This window comes from Stenella coeruleoalba (genome assembly GCF_951394435.1).
Source record: "Stenella coeruleoalba genome assembly, chromosome: X".
Classification (NCBI taxonomy): Eukaryota; Metazoa; Chordata; class Mammalia; order Artiodactyla; family Delphinidae; genus Stenella; species Stenella coeruleoalba.
This window is the reverse complement of record NC_137152.1, coordinates 112,105,360-112,127,154: the sequence shown is the minus strand read 5'-3', so window position 1 is coordinate 112,127,154 and position 21,795 is coordinate 112,105,360. Positions and strand designations below refer to the sequence as shown.

The window sequence follows — 21,795 nt, the reverse complement described above, 5'->3', positions numbered from 1 at the left end:
TACGCGCCAACAGGAAGAAGCCATCAATTCACTCTGGGTGTGCTGTACACAACATGCTCACTGCAGGCTCCACCCCCCGGTGCTGGGATGAAGGAGACAGGCTGCAGAGGCCCTACGCAGACCAAATAAAGAAGTTCTGCAGTTAGCAGCCATCGGAGCATGGAGCCTGAGCGTGCAGCCTCGTCAGGGTAGCAGCTTGAGAAGGCAGGTGCCAGGTGGGCAGCGGTAACAGGCGCAGGCTGTCTCCTCTCAGGTGTCAGAGAAGTAAGCCCTACAGTCTTAAAAAGTCAGACTGCACCCTCTGAGACCTTTTGCCTCCACCAGCCCCAGTCCCTGAGCTGACTCCCCCCCACCCCTGCCCACAGGCCTCAGCAGTCTGGCAGGGAGCCCACGGTAAGTTTGAGAACCAGGCTTCTAGTGTTTTAAATGGCAGAGCTGTACTTGATCGGCTAGCACGTACAGAGTATAAAGAGATCATTCCCACCTCCTATTCAGGGCCACAGCAGCATGGTTCTCAAACTTACTGTACTTCAGAATCACTGTGGCGGGAGGGGAATATAGATCCCAGTACCCCACCTTCATCAGTTCTGATTTAGCATGTCTATGGCGGGGTCCAGAAATCTAGGTTCTTAAAAAGCTGCAGCCCAAGCACTGCCTGGACCCTATTCTGAAAGAAGAAGGCCCAGAATGTCGAATCGGAAGAGTTCTTGAGGGCCATCTTGGCAAAACCACTATTTTACAAATGAGGTAACTGAGGTCCAGAGAGGAAGGCTTGTGTGAATGATGTAATGCCAGATTACCATGATCACAATGACGTAATGCCAGAGCTAGAGCTAGAACCGAGGTCTCCAGTCTCACCCTCCTCATGCTTTCTGCTGAGGAGAAGAAGGAGACAAGGTGAAGCCATGACTCTGTATTCTTCTGTACTTTTCTAAGTGGATACAGCCTGGTGTAGGCCCGCAATGGTTCTCAATGGCACATGCTGGCATTTTGTAACGTGGGATTGTCTGATGCACTGCAGACCCCTGAGTATTAATGCCAGGAGCACCCTTACCCTGAATCATTCTGACAACCCAAAATGTCTGCACACGATTTTCAAATGTCCCTCCAGTTGACAATCACTGGTAAGGAAACGAGCTATAGTTCACTATTCATCAGAGGAAGTTTGATTTTGAGTTCTAATTTTCGATTAATTTGCTGTGACCTGAGGCGTGTCTCTGGCCCGGCCGCTGAGGCTCTGCACTCCTGGTTCTTCAGCTACAGATTTGGGGGAGGAGGTCAGAAAGACCTCTTGGGACCCTCTCAGCTGACTTTGTAAGTGTGAGAAAAGGAGCTGTGGGTGCTGAGGCACTGGTGGGGTTCACAGGGTGAGGACACTCATGTTCTTTCTCTTGCACTGCTACAGTCAGCAGAGGCTGTGAATAATACTGTCATCAAATGGGTCCATTCCCAAACTAGAGCAACAAGGGGAAACTTCAGGGGCTTAAGTCCAACATCTGGCACTGCTCGTCAAGCACGTTATTTATTTTTTAATTTATTTTTATTTTTAAAAACTTTAAATTTATTTAATTGAAGTACAGTTGATTTACAATGTTGTGTTAATTTCTGCTGTACAGCAAAGTGATTCAGACTCGTCAAGCACTTTACATCTCCCACCCCACACAGTTGGCTTCACACCTTCCACCCTCTGCCTTTAAAGAGAACATGACTTGGTTATGTTTATCCTGTGGGCTCTGGGTTGACAGTGACAGAGAGACCCAGTGTCCAGAGGTGATGAGGACTCCCACCACAATTCTAGTGGGGGTGATTAGTTCCTACAGTCCCCAGCCGAACTGCAGAGGTGTCGGCTAGCTCAGCTTCTTTCTTTATGAAATCGGAAAGGCTGTGTTTGCTGTTTGAGAAGCAGTCCCAGTTCCCCAGTGCATTATGGGGGCACTCCACCTTTCCACTCAGGGGAAGGGAGAAGAGCGCTCAGGGATAGCATGTGTGTGTGTGTGGGAAGGGGGCGCTCCACAGCCCTCACCTAAGTCTCAGAATGGAAACATCTGATTACCCTTATCTGAGTCTGTAGTCACCTTCTGTATTAGCAGAGCCTCCCAAGCTAGCACACTTGGGCTAAACTAAGGCCACCTGGTGTTCTCTCAAAGGAACATAGAGCTCTTTACTTCTCAGAACTGTAATTTGGCTCCTTAGGCCAGCTCCTTCGGGATAAAAGCATTAGATTAATCTCTAGGATAAAAACATGATTAATGAAAATAACAAGCTGTTTTAATGATCTTTTCATCTACCAGTTACTGCCTTTTTTTTTTTTTTTTTTTTTGCGGTACGCGGGCCTGTCACTGTTGTGGCCTCTCCCGTTGCGGAGCACATTCTCCGGATGCGCAGGCTCAGCGGCCATGGCTCACGGGCCCAGCCGCTCCACGGCATGTGGGATCTTCCCGGACCGGGACACGAACCCGTGTCCCCTGCATCGGCAGGCGGACTCTCAACCGCTGCGCCACCAGGGAAGCCCAGTTACTGCCTTTTCAACGAACTCTGCAGCAAAGCTGTTGAGCAGAGTAGTTATTTACTCTCAGTTCATTTCGTAGTAGTTTATAGTAGTTATGTCATAGTGGTTTTACTCTCAGTTCATTTTCCTAGAACAGTGGAGCTGAAAGAGACTAAGCCCGTTAAGTCCAATTCCCTTATTCTATAGCTGAGGAAACAGATCTATCAAAGGGAAAGGACTTGCTTCAGGTCGTGCAGCTAGTTAACAACAGGGATAAAACTGGAATAGAGGTTTTCTGACTCCAGTCCAATGCTCCTTCCACACTTAACTCACTCATGAAGGTTGCCTTTGTACGAAACCCCCAATTTAAATTCCGTTGCTAAAACTTCTAAAAAGACAACAAATAACAAGTGTTGGTGAGGGTGTGGAGAAAAGGGAACCCTCCTACACTGTTGGTGGGAATGTAAATTGGTGCAGCCACTATGGAGAACAGTATGGAGGTTCCTCAAAAAACTAAAAGTAGAGCTATCATGTGATTGAGCAACCCCACTCTTGGGCATATATCCGGAAAAGATGAAAACACATCTGGAAAACAGGAAATTTGAAAAGATGCACCCCAATGTTCACAGCAGCACTATTTACAATAGTCAAGACATGGAAACAACCCAAGTGCCCATCAACAGATGACTGGTTTGAGAAGATGTGGTATAAATATACATCTTGATACAAAGGAATATCACAGCCATAAAAAAAGAGTGAAATCATGCCATTTGCAGCAACATGGATGGGCCTAGAGAATATCACACTAAGTGAAGTAAGTCAGGCAGAGAAAGACAAATATCATATATCACTTATATGCGGAATCTAAAAAATAATGCAAATTAATCTATATACAAAACAGAAACTGATTCACAGACATAGGAAACAAACTTATGGTTACCAAAGGGGAAAGGAAAGGGGGGAAAGATAAATTAAGAGTATGGAATTAACAGATACAAACTACTATATATAAAATAGATAAGTAACAAGGATTTACTGTATAACACAGGGAACTATATTCAGTATCTTGTAATAACCTATAATGGAAAATAATCTGAAAATATATATACATAACTCAATCACTTTGCTGTACACCTGAAACTAACACAATATTGTAAATCAACTATGCTTCAAATAAATAAATAAATAAATAAATAAATAATTTCTGTTACTAAAACTTCTAGGTCAAATATGCCAATACAGGTCCCCTGCCCCACAGACACATAAATACATACCAAGTATTGTATTATGGCCAGTTTCAACTAATAAAATCTCAAACTTATGTCCCCAAGGAAACCATCAAGAAGAAGTTCCAGACAGAAGCACTTTTCTCTGGTAACGTGCTCGTTTTTCATCTTGCTGCCCGATATAATATTTGGGGGTGTGGCTCCATTCTGCCTGAACTTAATTGCCATAATAGTGCTAAAAAGAAGCCTTTATGAGAATGATAATCTCAAATTTTCAAGGACTCACACGTGAGGTCGTAGTCCTTTGTAGATGAAAGGCAAACCCTATACTCACGTCTATCAGCTGAGATACATCACCAACATTAGGTGAACTATCCCCAAGTGGATTTTCTCTTTTATCCCTTCATAAACCTCAAGATGTTACTCAAGCATTGGAATTCCTGAAGACAGAGGGACTAGACACTATTTACTGAACACACATCTGTTTAACTCTCATCATGTCAGACTGCAGACCATGCTCACTTTCTACTAACTCTTCAAAATGATCCAAATTCTTTTTTTCTCAGTATATGACACACAAACAGACATCCTGGGACAGAAACGAAGTTAGAAACAGAAAGGTCAGTACCACAGTCAGCTCCTTTGGCTGCCTCTGGAGCTTCACAGTAAGTCATGGCTTACCAGCCTCCCAATCCTTATTCAGCAGTCTCTGTACTTGCCTCAAACTTCTGGGTTCACCTCTCAGGGAATGGCATCACCGTCCACTTAATTGTCCAAGTCAGAGGGCTGAAGGTCATCCTTGAATCTTCCCTCTGCCCTTAACTCCAATTCATCATCAAACGTGGTCTAGTCTCTCTCCTTAATATCTCTTTGATTCTTCCACTTCCCTCTTTCTCTGAGCCATCAACTGGTCTACAACAAAGTCTTGTCCCAGGTTTATATACTAAGCTAAGGAAACAGCAGTGAATGAAGCAGACTAGAACACTGTCCTCACCTAGTTCAGGTCTGTATTCTAATTGGCCGTTTGTTCATTTGCCTCCTTCAATGGACCATGAGCTCTCTGAGAGCATGGATGAAGGCTTCATTTACCTCTGCGTCTCCAGAATCTAGCAAAGTACCTATTAGGCACTCAGCAGATAAATGTCAGTGGGTGAATATTTAACTTTCACAGCTATATAGCAGCCCCAGCATGGCTCTGCTTGTCTACTATGAGCCCAGAAAACTGTGCCCAACTCTTCCTTCTTCCTGTCCCTTACCTATTCTTCCTAGTCATTCCAGCCCTTTTAAACACTTCTGTGCTATCCTACCCATTTCTTTCACAGCCTATGCTTTCTGGAGCTCTGGGTTTGTCTTTTCCTCTGGAGAGCCTGTTCAAGCTGCTTTTTCCTCTATCCAGTCCAGCCCCCCATGGCCCAGTCCACAGGTAGAGCTAGCTGGGCTCAAGGCCTCTGGTGAGGTTACAGGGCTAACCAGAGTCGCTGAACAGACAAGGTCTAAAAGCTTGGCAACGCTTGCGCCAAACTGGAAACCAGCCTACAATAAGCCTTAAGTCAAAAAATATCTTCCACGTGCATAGTCAAACTACGTGTTCACTACCATATCAGAATCTGTTTCTAGGTCAGGTCAAGGTTGTGTTAAGACTTGGGTAAAATTTGTGCTATTCAAAAGAATGGGCTAAAATAATTGATATATGTATACATATAGCTGATTCACTTTGTTGTACAGCAGAAATTAACACAACATTATAAAGCAACTATACTCCAATAAAAATTTGAAAATAAAATAATGTGAAAGATAATAAAATAAGATAAAATAGCAATTGAACAATGATCGTATCAAAGCCCTTCTGCTTCTCTGATTCAAAGGAGGGAGGAGAGAGATCATCTCTACTCCATGGGATACAAGAGGGGATGGATCAGAGCCTGTCTTTGTCTATCATTATACCCTCAGTGCCTAGCTCACGGCAGCATCTCAATAAATGTTTCCTGAACAAATGAATGATGAGATCCATAGTAGGTACTATTGGTTTATGCATCATGGTGACTGAATCCTTAATTCCTAGAGAGTGGGTAGGAAAAGGAGTCTTAAAATTAAAATCTCTTCACTTTACAAACGAGAAGACACTGGTCAAGGGTGACTGAGTAACTTAGCTAAAATCACACAGCAAGTTAGTGGCAGAACCCAGACTTAAATCAGGGTTCCTGATCCCACCGCTCTTTCCTCTACACCTAATCTCCCACCCTAGGCTTAAACCCAAACAAAGTTCCCTATAAGGATTTATGAAAGTCTGGCCTCTTGGTCCACAACTGGATTCTATATGTTCTGATGCACTTGAAAAGAGCACTGACATTTAGACTTGTCAGCCAGAGAGTTGCTCTCCTTTACTCCCATCCAGGTTCCCCTATACAGCTGTTTTCCTTTTTGCAATAAAATCAAACTTTTAAAGGGCTCTGTGTTTTTAGCACATAGAAATAAAGCCTATCAAAGCCAGATGCAATAGACAGCTATAGGTAAATAAATCACTTGCTTTAGTGTCAGAGAATTCTAAGTGTTTGGTACTGATTTAATAGATTTGGGGGAAAATAAACAAGGGAATTCAATAATGAGCACCTGCTCTTTCCAACAGACTTGCTGGGAAACAACCAAAGGTGAAAGGAATCCAGATATAAATGACACAACAGCCAGCCAGTCTAATGGGAAGGCTTGAAACTGCCACAGCTTCACGTGCAGCCCTTTGCCCTCTCCTGTCCTGGTCCCTCTACATCACAAGGGTTCAGTGTTCTATTTTAGTTGTACCATTTCCATCTATGCAGAAAAGTACCCCTCTCATCCTCCTGCTTCCTTGGACAAATAGATCTGTGACAATTTAAGTTTCTGTAAAATGCTTTCATGTCTGTTATTGTGGTCTTTTTAGTTTATTCTTGTGACAATCCCATAAAGTAGGAAGGGAAGGAGTTGACACACTAGAAAGATGAAATGACTTGTGAGGGGTCACTGGGCTTGTCAGGGGCAGAGACAGGGACAAAAAGCCAGGGCTCTAGACAAAGTCTAGTACTCTTCTATCAATGCCATTTCATCACTGAAGGAGACATTCTGCAAGGCAATTTCTTCTTTGTTCTTTACCACAAAATTTATGAGCTGATAAAGTCTAGGGGAAGAAATTAAAGGGTCACAGGTTGGCATCACTTTAGTTCAGTGTTGGCAATATGAAGCCCTAAAAGGAATAATGAGATAGATTCATTCATTTCTCTCTTCTGTTTCATGACAGCGATGCAAAAGAATGTGAGCCCTGAGATGACACTTCCCAGCAAAGAGCTGGACACCAAAACTTTGGAAAAAGGAGCACTGTTTCTATTGGCAGCAAAGTTCTAGTCTTTTTGTGCTATACACCAGGGGTCGGCAAACTATGGTCTATAGGCCAAATCTGGCCCCTGCCTATTTTTTTAAATAAAGTTTTATTGGCACATAACCAGAGCCATTCATTTCTGTGTGTGATCTATGGCCACTTTCACACAACAACAGCACGACTGAGCAGTTGCAACAGTGACGGCCCTCAAAGCCTAAATTATTTACTGTCTGACCCTTTACAGAAAAAGTTTGCTGACCACTGTGTTATAGAAATCAAACACTTAGCCCACTCATGAGGAAAGGTGCCTTTTGTCATGACAGGGAATTTCTGTCCGATACAGAAATTTCTGGGGCTTGGAAGGAGACTACACGTTACTAAAATTCCCTGAGTAGGTTTGTGAGGATGGGTATTGGGCCTGGGATGGAGAGAAACATTTTTTGTTGCCGTTCTTTTTGAAATCAGTCTTGAGCCCTCATTATTTTTACTGTGAAAAGATTTGTTATAGTGACTTGCAACCATTTAACAATTCCTGGCAGGATTTTCTCTTCATTACCAGTAATATACTATCAACCCAGTGCCAGCGGGTTCAAGGACAATGGAATCAATATCCCACAGTAGACGCTGCAGATATTAGGGATGTATCTTCTTCCTGAACGTCCTGTTTCCAACTTTTCCCATCAAGCAGGGCCACCAACATATGAATTATGAGGGAGCTATCTTCATGGGATTTTCTAAAGCTTACGTTCATACAAAGATCTGGGATAGTTCAGGGCAACATTGGCCTTGGAGAGGCCACAGAGCCTTGAAGTCTCTGCAGATTTCTTTGCAAGGAGCAGTGAAATTTCTAAGTGGCTGTCTGCGCACTATGATCCACTTTGTGGGCCTGGTTAACAGAGTTAACAAGGACAACCAGGAAGCTCGCTTTCATCTCCTAGGAAATCACTAGTTCCTTCAGAAGGCTCGCCAGGGTCTTGCCAAAGCTATGTCTTCAGAAAAGCTATGTCTTCAGAATGCCAGACTGGGTTGTGGGTGAAGGTAGAAGAGGCAAGGACAGAATACGAGCAAGAACGCCCACCAGGCGCTGTGAGAGTTTTTTCCTCTCTCTCAGTCTTCTCCTTGCCTACTCCTACTGTATTAATTTGTTAGGACTGCCGTAACAAAATGTCACAAGCTGCGTGGCTTAAACAACAGAAATGTATTGCTTCATAGCTCTGGAGGCTAGGTGTCTGAGATCAAGGTATGGGCAGGGTTGGTACTTTCTGAGAACTGCGGGGAAGACATCTATTCCACACCTCTCTCCTAGTCTGTGGTGGTTTGCTGGCCATCGCTCCAGTCTCTGCTTTCATCTTCACAGCGCATTCTCCTTGTGTGTGTGTGTCCAGATTGCCCCTTTTCATCAGAACAGCACTCATACTGGATTTAGGCTCCACCTCGCCTCAGTATAACCTCATCAGAAGCAATTACTTTTCCAACAATCTTATTTACACGTAGGTCACATTCTAAAGTACTGAGGTTAGCACGTCATCATGTGAATTTGGGAGGGGGGCAGGGCATAATTCAACCCATCACACCTACCCACTGACTCTCACATCCACCCTTCTACCACTCCTGCCTCTTTAGGGTTCTACTTCTCTGCTTCAAATTCTGGGCATGTTCGGGAATTCTCTGGTTGTCCAGTGGTTAGGACTCCACTCTCTCACTGCCAAGGGTGCGGGTTCAGTCCCTGGTTGGGGAACTAAAATCCCACAAGCCGCATGGGGTAGCCAAAAAAAAAAAAAAAAAAGGAGTCAAATTTTGGCCATGTCCCAATACTGCTAGATTAAAGCCAGAGAGCATAAGGTCAACCCTTATTGGAAGTCAGTCACTTCTTAAGTATGTGGACCTGGACAAGGTACACAATGTCTTTAGGCCTTAGTTGCTGCATTGGTAAGCTGGAAAGAATAACATTCTTGATTTCATTGGGGTGGCTGTGTGGAACACATTACATAGCCTGGCCCATAGGAAGTCTTAATAAACAGTAACTATTATAATTATCTGCAGCAGCAGTGGGGACAGCCTGGCTTTAGAACAAAGGAGAAAGCTGGAGACAGCAGGTCTGGTGAGGGTTTATTCCTTTGTCCCAAAGAGTATTTTGTGAGCTAGGCACTCTTGTGGGGCCTGGGGATTGAGCAGTGAAGACAACGAAGTTCCCACTGTCAAGGAGCAGAGAATCCAGTGGGAGAGACGGACAAGGACAAAATGAGTAAATATATATGGTCCAGTCAGATAGTAATAAACGCTATTAAGAAAAAGAACACAGGCTAAGGAGATAAACAGTGAAGGTAGCTGGGTAGGAAACAGTTCGGAGAGTAAATAGGGAATTGCTGGGCGACTAGGTGACATTTGCCCCAATGCCCACTAGGCTAGACTGACTCTGGCTTTGGTGAACACGCAAACAGACAGCTCTGCGGCATGCTTTAGGAGTGAATATTCTCATCAATTGGCTTAGATGTGAACATTGATTCCAATTCACCTCTTTCCTGTCTGCTGAACTCTTACATCTCTTCAAATAAGGACCGTATCGTCGAGCACTTACTTGGTACCGCCCAGCAACCTCATTGTTATCTGTCCTGCGCTAGTCTCTTCCACTGGACTGTTGGTTCTTTGAAGACAGGGCTCCTACCTCATATTTCTTTTGTAATGGTCTCACTCTTAGTACAGTGCTAAAACAGCTAGTAGTTTCTCCATAATACTTGTGGATTAAGAGATTTACAGGGAAAAACAAAGTTTCTCTATTTATATAGGAGACAGACAGTGACTAGAGCAGAACTCCTAAATATATTATGCTGATGTTAGAGCAAAAAATAATCTCTGCCCACTGGGATTACCATAGTTTGCTAGGCTAGCATCATCTGGATATTGTTTCAGGGGACACAGTATTCCCCATGGCACATTCGGACTTAAATAGTAATACTAACCATTCTGTACTTACCATGTGCCAGGTGTTGTTCTAAATGTGCTTTACCTACATTAACTCATTTAATCCTCGCTACCACCTATGAGGTAGGTAACGTTATCCCCGTTTTTCAGGTGAGGACATTGAGGCACAAAGACTTAAAGTATCTTGCCCAAGGTCTCACTCACAGGTGACAGTCTGGCTCTAAAATCTGAATTAGACTGAGGTGTTGAGATCTGTACATAATTTAGTTGGTATGACCAAGTGGCCTGAGAGACAATATAGCAAAGTGACCAAGAGATTGGCTTTGGGGTCAACTCAATCTGGGATCAAACCCCAGCTCTACAACTTAAGAGGCGTGTATGTGACATTGAGCAAGTCACTTTCCTTCTCCAAATCTCAGCATCCTCATCTATAAAATTAAGAATAGAAGTAGCACCCGCCTAATAAGATTTTATGACAATCAAATGGACTAACACACATAAGGCACGTAGCATGGTGCCTGGCATACAGTAAGCACAAAAGAAATGTTAGCATAAATTACTCAAAGTGCTTAACAGGCAACTGGCTGAGGGATTGACTCATTGGCCCTTGGAACCACACAGGCTGGATAGCAGGAGGGGTTTCAGCCAACTGGGCAAGGGAGCACACGTCTTGGGCTTTTGAGAAAGATGCCGCCAGTGTTTGGATGGCAGGTTGTAGCTGTGGTAATAGTGGTGGTGGCAGAGACTATGGTAGTGCTTGAGGTATAAAGTGGGGACTGACAATGTTCTAAACTTTATTTCCTTTGTGACAGGTTTTGAAGACACGGACAATCCCTAACCATGCTCAAAGAGGAATTTAGCCTGCTGAAACCTCACTTTAAGTAGGTGGTCCCTGCGCATTTCAACTACTGATCCAGAGCTTGTTTCTTATTATGCTGGGGTAAAGAGGAGAGGCATGATAAATTATTTTCTAGGTTCCCATAGAGCTTATCAAAATGTATAAGGTAGGGCATAAATACACCTGCTAATGTTTCTTACAAGAAAAAGCAGAGCAGCCCATGTGTCAATTAGCAAATTCTGATTGGGCCACGGTTTAATTTCTCTCTGCCCTCTATTTCATACAGCAAGGAGAGGGGGCCAAAGCTCACAATATATGACTGAAGGGTCCAAAGCAGAAGACCATTCCCAGATACTGCTTCTCTCTGTGTGGTCCCTCAAAAGGCATGGCAGTCTCCGCCTTGCAGGCCTCCTGGACCACATCCTACACACAGATGGCTAGCAGTCTAAGGGGCCTTCTTCAGGAAACCACGGCAGGCAGTCGACAGCGTTTTTTTAAAAGGCAACTTGCTAACTTTATTTTAATCTTATTTTTCCCCTGTGGAATCTATTTTAGTAATTTTATACATATTTTTGAAGCAATCCCAAACTTACAGAAAAGTCTTACATACAGTAAATATAGTACAAGAGTTTTTTTCTTCCCTGAATCATTTAAAAGCAAATTGCCATACTGATGCCCCATTTCCATCAAATACTTTACTATTTCTTAGAAACAAGGGCATTCTCCTATATAACTGCAATGTGACCATCAAAATTAATATTGGAAATATGGGAAATTAATACTGATGCATAACTATAGTCTAATCCTCGGATCCCATCCAAGCTTCACTAATTGTCCCAATCATGTCCTTTATAGTAAAAGGATCCAGTTCACAACCGTGTGTTATATTTAGTTGTTATGTCTTTCTAGTCTCCTTCCTATACAGCCCCTCAATCTCTTTGACTTTCTAGATCTTGTCACTTTTGAATATTTCCAGCTAGTTATTATATTTATAGAATGCCCTTCCTTTTGAGTTTGTCTGACGTTTCCTCATTATTAGATTCGAGCTGTACATATTTGGCAGCAATACCACACAAGTGATGCTGCGTTCTTCTCACAGCATCTTATCACGTGGTTCAAAAACAAGCAAATTTTAGGGCTACTCATCATGGTTAGCTTCTGAATCAGTTTCAGCACTGGTTGCAACAAACACCCAGCTGCACTTAACACTGGACTCCAAATGAACAAAGTGACCTTGACAGGTACTTGTGTGTCCGCACTAAAATCCACTGGAAATATGGCCTTAGCTTGCCTCTATAGCTTCACCTCCTACGCTACCTATTTTGTCTTTCCTCCAAATGCCCAGGAACACTTTCCTACCGCTGTGCCTTTGCCCATGTGGTTCCCTTTGCCCTTCATACCCTCTCCATTTCTACCCGTCTCTCAGGTCAAAGGCTGTCTTGTCCTTCAGGGCCCTCTTCAAATGCCATACTCTCCATGAGGTTGTCCCTAATCCCCTATTCCTAACTTGGAATTTCACCTTTCCTCTACTATACTTTTTTTTAAATTTTAATAATCATATTGTACCTTTACACTAAAATTAGATGATAAGATTGCAAGTTCCTTGCAGGCAGTAGCTTTGTGCTATTCATCTCTGTTGTGTCCTTAATCCTATTCCACCCCAACCCGTACCCATGGACTGACATTTAATATAAATGCTGTGTGTATAGTAATATTAGCTAATGTTATTGACTCTTAACTATGCACCAGGCACTGTTCTAAATTGTCTGCATAGATTGTCTTACTTAATGCTTGTATCAGCTCCGTGAATTACGGGGTTATCGTTGTCCCCATTTTATGTAAAGTAACTCAATAAGAATAGATAATAAATATCCACTGATGGAAAGAATCATTTCATGAACTCAAAAAATATTTAACGAATAGTTATTACACCGCGATGTCTTGAGGACCCTCTAGCCCCTGATCTTGAAGGCACTGTTTCTAACTAGAGGGGGTAATATTCACTATTGGGCAGGAAAACTATAGTTGGGCCATTGAAAAATGAAAGTCAGAGGCTAAGACAGTTCATTTGCAAATAGAGTAAAAAAGCAGGTGATGAGTAGAAACCAAAGCATCAAAAACTATGTGAGGTGGCAAGAAATGGAGACAAGGTCCTGAGACCCACACACAAGTCCCAAGCACAAGAGGCTACCTCAGCAAAGAGCCCAGTGTCAACGTGGAGAACAGAGTCTCAGGAGTAGCACTCGTGAGGGCCACTTGGAACATAGAAACCACATAATCTCATGCCCAGAGTTTACTCTTCTGTAACTCTGATCAACGGTCCGTCCGTATGTCCAGCCCTGTATGGGTCAGTCTTCTCAGTACACTCAGGCCAGACAACCCAGACAAGGGGTGGCTGAATCATGCAAATTCCAGGGGGAGTATTCTCCGGTAAGTCACCTTATCTGTGTGAGCCCCAATTTCCTCATCTATACATTGGTATTAATACTCACATTACCTATTTCATGGTGACTGTAGTTGTTAACTTATGTTAGGTTGAAACATTACCAATATTTGTTGATTTTTTCACATATACAAACAGCAATTTCATATGGTTCAACCAAACAGGATGCAACTTGTGAGGTCTTATTTATCTCTGTCTTTCCAGTATCAAGTACTGTCCTGGCACAGAGGAAGCATCCAATAAACATTTTAACAGATTTACTGAGGTATAATTGACATACAGTGAACTGCCCAAATTTCAGTTATACAATCTGATAGTTTTGATATTATACACCTGCAAAACGATCACCACAATCAAGATATAGTGAACATATCTCTCCCTCTTGAAAAGGAACATTTGTTGGAGAAATAAGAGAAAAAACATGACTGTCATACGGCTGTAGAGACTATAAAACACCAACAGCAAGAGATTATTACTAGAGCCCAATGGGTAGACTCTTATTCCTTACACTTATACCCAGGGTGTAGGGCCATGGGAGGGAGAGAAGGCCAAGGAACCCAGGGCCTTGACGGGTTGGGGGGTCACAAAGACAATGGTGCTCCTGATGGCAGAATCTACTGCCTATTTGGAGGAATTAATACACTGATGTGGTTCCAGGTCACATTCCCAGCTTTGGTACAAACTCTAATTTGTAACATTGGGTAGTTTTGTTTGCCTAATTCTTTTCAAAAACGGTTTATTGATCAGGAAAGCATTTTAAAGTTGATTGGGTGGCTTTAAATATCATTCTCATATGAGATTTCCTTTTTTACATTGTCGTTAGCAATAAACTTGGACAGAGATGGATGGTAAAGAGTGTTAGAGTGAAACCGAGCTGTAATTTTGAGTGAATTCACAGCCAAGATGGGGTGCTTTACTCATATTTATGACAGTATGCAGTACTGGAAACTTCCACAGGGCAATAGGGGCTGCCTAATTAGCCAGGGAATTGGAGATTGTCCAGGCCTCATCTAAGTGGGACAAGCCTAATAGCTCACCTCTGCCTCAAGTAACTTAGAAAATTGGGGACAGTCCTGATTTCACCCTTTGTTTTGTTTTGCCCAGGATAACTGAATCGAAGGCATAAATTTACCCAGCCAATCCACATGTGCATTTCACCCTGGCCCTGTCCAGACCAACCTGGCTTTCTGTGTACAGTCAAAACACCATGAGTCAAAAAAAAAAAAAAACAACAAAAAACACCATGAGTCACATGAAGCTCAGGAATGTCTGTTTCTGTAGTAAGAGCAAGAACAACATGGACTATTTCAAACTCATGTGAGAAATTGACGCTCTCTGATGAGAATACCCAGCAGATGCCTACCTTTTCGTATTTTCTTGTGGTATCTGGACACTGTGCAGAATGTTGGAGACAGACTGCGTCTTTGGGATTACTCAACATTTTCAACTGTCTTTCTGTGGCAGAATCTGGAATACAAAGAAAAATTTACACGGAAGCTCAATATATACAACCTATGAAAACAAAGTAGACTTGATTGAAATTGAGGGTCAAGGTATCTACCTTCTCACTAACTTGAGGGTTCCAGAGGCACCTTTATGAACTCTTAGGGTTCTACTGAGCAATATTCGAAACTTCTAGATTCTCTGAGCCTCATCTTTCTCCTTTGGGAATGGGAAGAATGCTATTGTCTACCTCCTAGGGGAGTTGTGAAGACAAAATGAGATAATATACCGAAGCATTTGTAAAGTGTCTAATACATAGAAAACTCTCAATAAAAGGGAACCTCCTTCTCTTCCCATGTCCCTGAGCCTCTCCCTTTATGGATCAGAGAACCACGTCCTAGAGAATGAAGTGATTGCCCTCAGTCAGAGAGCAAGTTAGTACTGCTGCTAAAGCAACTTTCTCAATTTCCACTCCAGTATGCCTTTCAGTACACCACAGTTGTTACCCCTCATTCTACTGAAACTGTGATAGAATTAAAAAGGTGCCTGTTCCCCAATGCCTCTGAGAGGCTACCTGATTGAATCCTAAGAACAGAATAAAGAAGGTTGCCCTCCAAGCATCTCGTAAACAAGTAAAGAAGAAGCCTGGGTGTTTTTCAAGCACAGAGAATCACAGTTCTATTAGCTGTAAGTCTTCCTAAATCCCAGATTACTAAATTCATAGAGTCTAAGTGACAGTGATAGTCTCCCAGAAAGCTAATGCACCTCGACAGGAAGCAATTTAACAGAGGTGGTTCTTATAAAGTCACAACAAGCATTCTGTACCACCTCTGCATTGTAGCAAAACCATTAATCAAGGCATTGATGTCAAGTAACTTCCAAACTGGCAGAAACCTGCATATGTGATCTGACTGCATTGGTCTCTGAACATGGCTTTGGATGCATTTCTAAACTGATTAATCCTGGCCCATTAACATTTGATGAATTCAGGTAAACAAGAATCAGAGGAACCCAAAATGCACCCTATTAATGTCATATTCTTTTATCACTGTAGAAGTATATTTAAAGTAGCCCAAGAAGCTCTTCTGTAGTCCTTCTGTGCCTTCAGTCTTTTTTTTTCAAGAGAGAGTAATTAATATGTCATCATTATTTAACATGTGACATGTTTCCACTCTCCTCACACCGAAGTGGAATGTTACCTAGAATCAAATAAGATTTTAATTTTCACACTCAGGCTGATATTTGTAGTATGGAGCTAGGCAGCTCGAAGGGAGGCTTTGGCTTTCCTTTCAGCCGAGCCTCCCTGCTACTGCATGATAAAGCCATCTTGTCCATAAATGGAGAGGTTTTGCATATTGGTTGGGAATTCCTTAGGCATGCCAGTAAATTGCACCAGTCCTGCCAATAAGCACAGATAATCTATCCTATTACTTTCCCGTGAGGCCAGGGCCAAATGTTTTCCATGTCTGTACAAAATGTATGTTGACCCTGATGGATGATAGATGATGTTCCTTTTTCATTTACAAACACAGAAACCCATGAAATCAGGTGGAATTGCAGATAGAACTCAGATGATAGATGTGACTATATATGCAAAGAATTGGCTTTGTGGGCAGGATTCATACACTGGAAGGTATCGGCTATGTTGCTAGAAAAATGAATCCCAGATTTCTGGGGCCCATGGATTTACCATGGTGAATTATAATAGGAGGTGAAGGTCATTGTGACTTTGTTGATACCAGCTGTCTTGTAGGTCGTTATAATGAACTTCTGATTCTCACCTCTAATTAGACAATTATAAAAATTATACTAAAATTTTCTGTATAATCAATTGACAAGGCAGTTACTTCTTGGATTTATAAAGGCTCAGAATCAGATGTGACTCTTCATTATTGAACAAAAATGGGTAAAAATAAATTGCTAAAATGAAACATAATTTGGAAATTTCATAAAACATAGAACATTAGACCTGAGAGGGACTTTCAAGGTAAAATAATATGTTTCAATCTGAAGTCCTGGGGTTCCTATAGGTTTTCTCAGCCAATAATGGGATATCTGGATTTATTTTCCATTGGAAACTCTAGCTTCTCAAAATAAAGCTGCACAGGTTAACTAGAATATCAAGTGTCTCTGTGCTGGGCTGGACATTTATCAGCTTAAAGTGGTTTAATGTGTGGTTACCTCACATTCATCAGAAGGTCTTATTGAAGGATCCCTGTATAAATAATCACTTAAATATAAGAAAATAAATTATTACTTAATAAAAAGCAGTTTGTGTAGTGGGTTTAATGTCTCAAATCATGGAGTCCATGGTATTATTGGGGGTGGGGACAGGGATTTTTTAAAAGAGTCTTTGGTTGTGAGAAAGTTGTAACTCACTGGACTTGTCAAAATCTCTTGTTTTAAAGATGATCAAACTGAGACACAAAACATTCCTGTCCCTTATTGGTCAGCCTGGATCACTTGAAAGTGCAAGGGTAATAGCTTATGTACTAATCAATAATGCCTGTCTCAGCACCTCCACTAATACATTCCTTTTCTCTGTACCTCAGCCCTTTATTTAGTCACTCACTCTACTGAGAAAAGAAGTTTAAAATTTATGAGTCACATAAGTCTTTAGTCATTATTCTTAAATTCCCCAGTCCAATTTTACTCACTTTTCTTTGACTGTTATCTACACAGCTGGGTTGGTCTACCATCTTAACTGAATTGATTAGTTAATTCAGTTGAAATATCAGAAGGTATTTCATTCATCCGAATGGAGTCACACTAGATATAGCAAAGTATAGATAGATCAGAAATCCACTCTGTACTGGTAAAGTCTCAGAAACTCCTAGGCTGAAATTAGTAGGCAAGGAATATGGTATTTTACCACTAAGGCAGAAGAAAGGAAGAACATTAACTCCTTAGGGGCCTTCTTCTTTTGCTAGCCGGCAACATCGCTACTTTCCCACTCTGTCTTAGGCCAAATTTTCCAATAAACAGACCTTGAGACGAAAATTTGTGTGCAGGCATTTTCTTGGGTAGAACAGCACTGTAAAGGAGTGGAGGAAGCAGGATTTGGCAGAGAGAGGGTCTACTGAGATGCAGTTGCAACAGAGACTTCAGCTGATCCTATGGGGAGTTCTAGAGCTGGGATGGGTCTTTTGAGTTGTCCTGAACCAACATAAGGGGTTATGGATTTGTACATCCACATTGCCAGGCATTAGATGTGGGCTGTTTCTGGGGAGTGAGAATCACCTTGGGTGAGACAAGTCTCTTTGGATGATGGTGATTCTCAGAGAGAAACTCAGCTTGGAGACAGCTAACACTCTGTAGTTAGGACGCCTCATTCTTGATGTGGGAATCTGAGGACACACCAAATATCTATTATACCTTCTTCCGCTTAACCTCCCTATGTGCCCCCTCTGTAGACAATGTTCCCTATGCATCGTTCTCATAGAAAGAGGAACCTAGAAAGTAGACCTAGACTTTCTTCCTTTCCCCACAAATCACCGTTACAACTGGTAGAGCATTTTTCAGAGCTGGCTAGCTAGGGTTAATGTGAAGTTTACAGCTGGTGGACAGAGAAAAACAAATAGCCTCTTCGTGTGTTTGAAGTTCCTTTCATTATTTAAGGAGCTTTCTTTTGCTATTCAGTTATATAAAGATTAGAAGACAAAGTGGAGTCAACAAAAGAAATGAATCATTTGAATAGCATGATTGCCATTCTGCAGTGATCTGAAAAATCCAATAATTCCATTTAAATCAGATTCACTTTTGTCTAGAGAAACAGACTTGACCTTTTCCAGTGGCCACCTAAGTAGAAGGTCAGATAGACTAAGAGAATGCCTCAAGCTTCTCTTGGTTTTCTTTTATTCTTTCAGCCTTCCTTTGTTCTCATCTATTCTGCATCTTTAACTTGTTTTTGCCCTGAAAATGTGTTTATCAGACCATGTCTACATGAAGATAAAGTATCTGAAAACAAAAATTCCATTAGTTTAGTTAGTTGAAATGGTGCACATTCCCTTTACCCTTGCGAGTGTTGGCTAGATTCAAATAGGCACGTGTGTAGGGGCACAGCCATTAAAGTTATGGGGAAAATTTGACATATATTTTATAAATGTCTTTACATAAGGTACTGCTTCTCAAGCTACAAGTTGTAGCTTATCAAGTGAAAGAAGCAAACTTGGATTGTAATATTCTCAACCTATCTTTCTGTGGTTTAGTGTGTGGCGTCAAAGATCAATGGACCAAGCAGCCTGGTTCATGATAAGTTAGGAATTGTTCACTAAAATGTCATGGCCCCTTAAAAATCCAAATGGTATGTTAACTGTTTGGGAAGGAATGAATTTAAGAGAGCTACCATTTTAAGGATTAATTTCTTCTTAATTTGATTTATATTAAGAGTCCCGCCAGAAGAAAAAGCACACAATTTAGAACTTCACATTCCTGGGTTCTAATTCTAGCAGGAACACATAACTAGCAGTTACATACGGCTTTAACTGAAGCACTCTGTGAATCCTAAGCTTATGCCATTGAGCCAGATTTCTCTACTAAAGAGAAGTGGCTTTTGTTGGAGGGGGAAGAAGAAATTATTAGAGCAGAAGATTCTTCTTTCTTCTGGTGAAATAAATCAATAATTTTATTTTTGAAACATCAAATACTTTTGCAAAGAAATGATCTGGTGATGAGCCCAAAAATTTTCTGGCTGTGGAAATGCTGATGCATCTCTAGGATCTGACTACATCAAAGAGTTGTCTTCAATACCTGTCAACACATCATGTTTCTGCATCTCAGTTTTCATATGTTGTAAGAAAACTATCAACATTTACTTCATTACATAGTACATTTCGGGGAGGAATGAAAAGAAAAAGTAAAACTTGGGCTTCCCCGGTGGCGCAGTGGTTTAGAGTCCGCCTGCCGATGCAGGGGACACGGGTTCATGCCCCGGTCCGGGAGGATCCCACATGCTGCGGAGCGGCTGGGCCCGTGAGCCATGGCCGCTGAGCCTGCGCGTCCGGAGCCTGTGCTCCGCAACGGGAGAGGCCACAACAGTGAGAGGCCCACGTACCGCAAAAACAAAAAACCAAAACAAAAAACCAAAAAAAAAGAAAAAGTAAAACTGCATTGTTGGAGGACACAGTAACCTCCTCCTTTGGTTTTAGCTGACATACCCATTCACACATTCCTTGAAATTCCTTCCACCTTTAGACTCCAGGACACTGTAGGTTAATTTCCTGCTTGTTCTCATTTGATGGTTCCTCTTTTTCACTCTTTAGTAAACCATGAATCTTCTAAGATTCAATCATCAGCCTCTGCTTGTTTCTAGAAACAGTTACTCCTTTCAGGGAGGTGGTCTAGCTAAGGCTATTGTTACAAATCCAACTGTGACCTCTCCCTTACAGTCCTGTATTTTCATCTCAAGGTCTTCTATCTTCTTTGATTACTCAAGTTCTGTGACATTTTCTTTTCATGAATGTCCATGGTACTTACTGTCTAGCTCTATATTTTTCTCTCATTTATTCAACAGTTTTCTCATATGCAACATGGGGGTAGGATAACTATAGCACCTATTCATAGAGTTAAATGATCAAAAGTTTTTGCTATAAAAATTACTAAAAGCTCTGGCTCCCAGAGTACCCGATGCAGAGTTCCACATAAGGTGAATACTCACAGATAGTGTCCTTGAAGTAGACATATACGCATTATGATGTTAAAGTCCTAACTTTATTCTTCAGAATATTAACCAGTCCTCAGAGCCTTATCGTTCCTTACTTCACATGTCATGCTCCATCTATACATCACTTCTTTCAGTCCCTTCATCTAGCAAGCCTTTCTCCCACGTTTCCTCACTCTCTTAATCTGCTTTGTACATGTCATTCTCCCTACTGAGCACACACTCTGTTGTGCCTCACTTCTCACCTTCCTTAGGTCTTAACTTAGATATTGCTTCCTCTAAGAAGTCTTTCATTTATCCACCAAGTCCTTTCTAGGCACTCCCATAGGACCCATCACTGTATAATGTATTATAATCGTCTATTTATCTGTTTCTATTTCCCATTAAATCATAAGTTCTCTGGGGTCAGATACTTTTTCTGTCTTATTTAGTATTATAATCCCACTGTCTGGCCCAGTATCTGATACACACACACATTAATGAATGAATGTTGTCTTTGTAATATCTTGGCTATCAAAAGCATACATACACAGTTTTGCCTTGTAAACTATCATTGAAATTCATTTAAGCCTAATTCTGCTATAGGAAAATTTGACATAGAAGCATATACCAACCTACACCTACCCAGGAAGGGCATTTACTCATCCAAGGTGGATATAGAAATAAACTCTACAGTCTTTACAGCCTTTTATAGCCCTGATTAGCTGTAGCCATTACCAACCTCTGCCTATCTCACTCTGCCAAGTTGCCTGAGTTTCACCAGTTCAAGGCAGTGCCAATCTCAAACCACAAGATCATCCTCAGAGACAACTATCAAAAGTGAGAAAGAGAGGACACAGAGGAGTCAAGCTAGATCCTTTCATTTGTCATAGGATTTTCTGCAGCTAGGCTTGGCCAGTAGCTTGGTACTTCATAGAGCCTTGTACTCCCTGATATCTTGTTGGAACATGAGTTAAATAATGACTAAGAGAAAGTGCCAGCTACTGAATCACCAAAAGGTACAATTATCACCAAACCTGGTGTTTTGGGAGAAACATCCAATTGCACCTGATTCTATTGTACATGCTCTCCATTTTTTTTTTTCCTACAAAGGTAACAATAAATTTGCTGTCCTTCCTGGAGCTGATCTATCTTGACCTATCTCTTGACATCTTGGAGCCAGAAAGCCTGACTATGAAACATTTTGGAAAATTGAAGATTAGTAACCAACACATTTTCAACTTCTGGAGCTTAGGGGGTTTAATAAAATCAGAAATTACTAGGAAAAGAAGTCAAGAGCAATTCTGTTAAAATTTGTTCGGGAGTTTTGATATGAAGGAATAAGTGTGTCATGCAGCAGATGAGCCTCTAGGATGAATTTGATTAATTCTCTATAACAGCAAAGTTGTATAATCAGATGGTGTTGCTTGAGGGCTTCTTTTGCTTTGGAG

The 21,795-nt window shown here is 41.7% G+C and overlaps 1 long non-coding RNA gene across 5 annotated transcripts in view; it reads right to left on the bottom strand.

Annotated features, from left to right (window-relative positions):
• Positions 1-21,795, bottom strand: part of LOC307180943 — a 510,594-nt gene that overhangs the window by 105,608 nt on the left and 383,191 nt on the right. For all 5 annotated transcript variants that reach the window (XR_013825808.1, XR_013825809.1, XR_013825810.1 and 2 more), the window contains one exon: positions 14,627-14,730. This is a non-coding gene — a long non-coding RNA (uncharacterized lncRNA). The remainder of the gene's footprint in view (positions 1-14,626; positions 14,731-21,795) is intronic.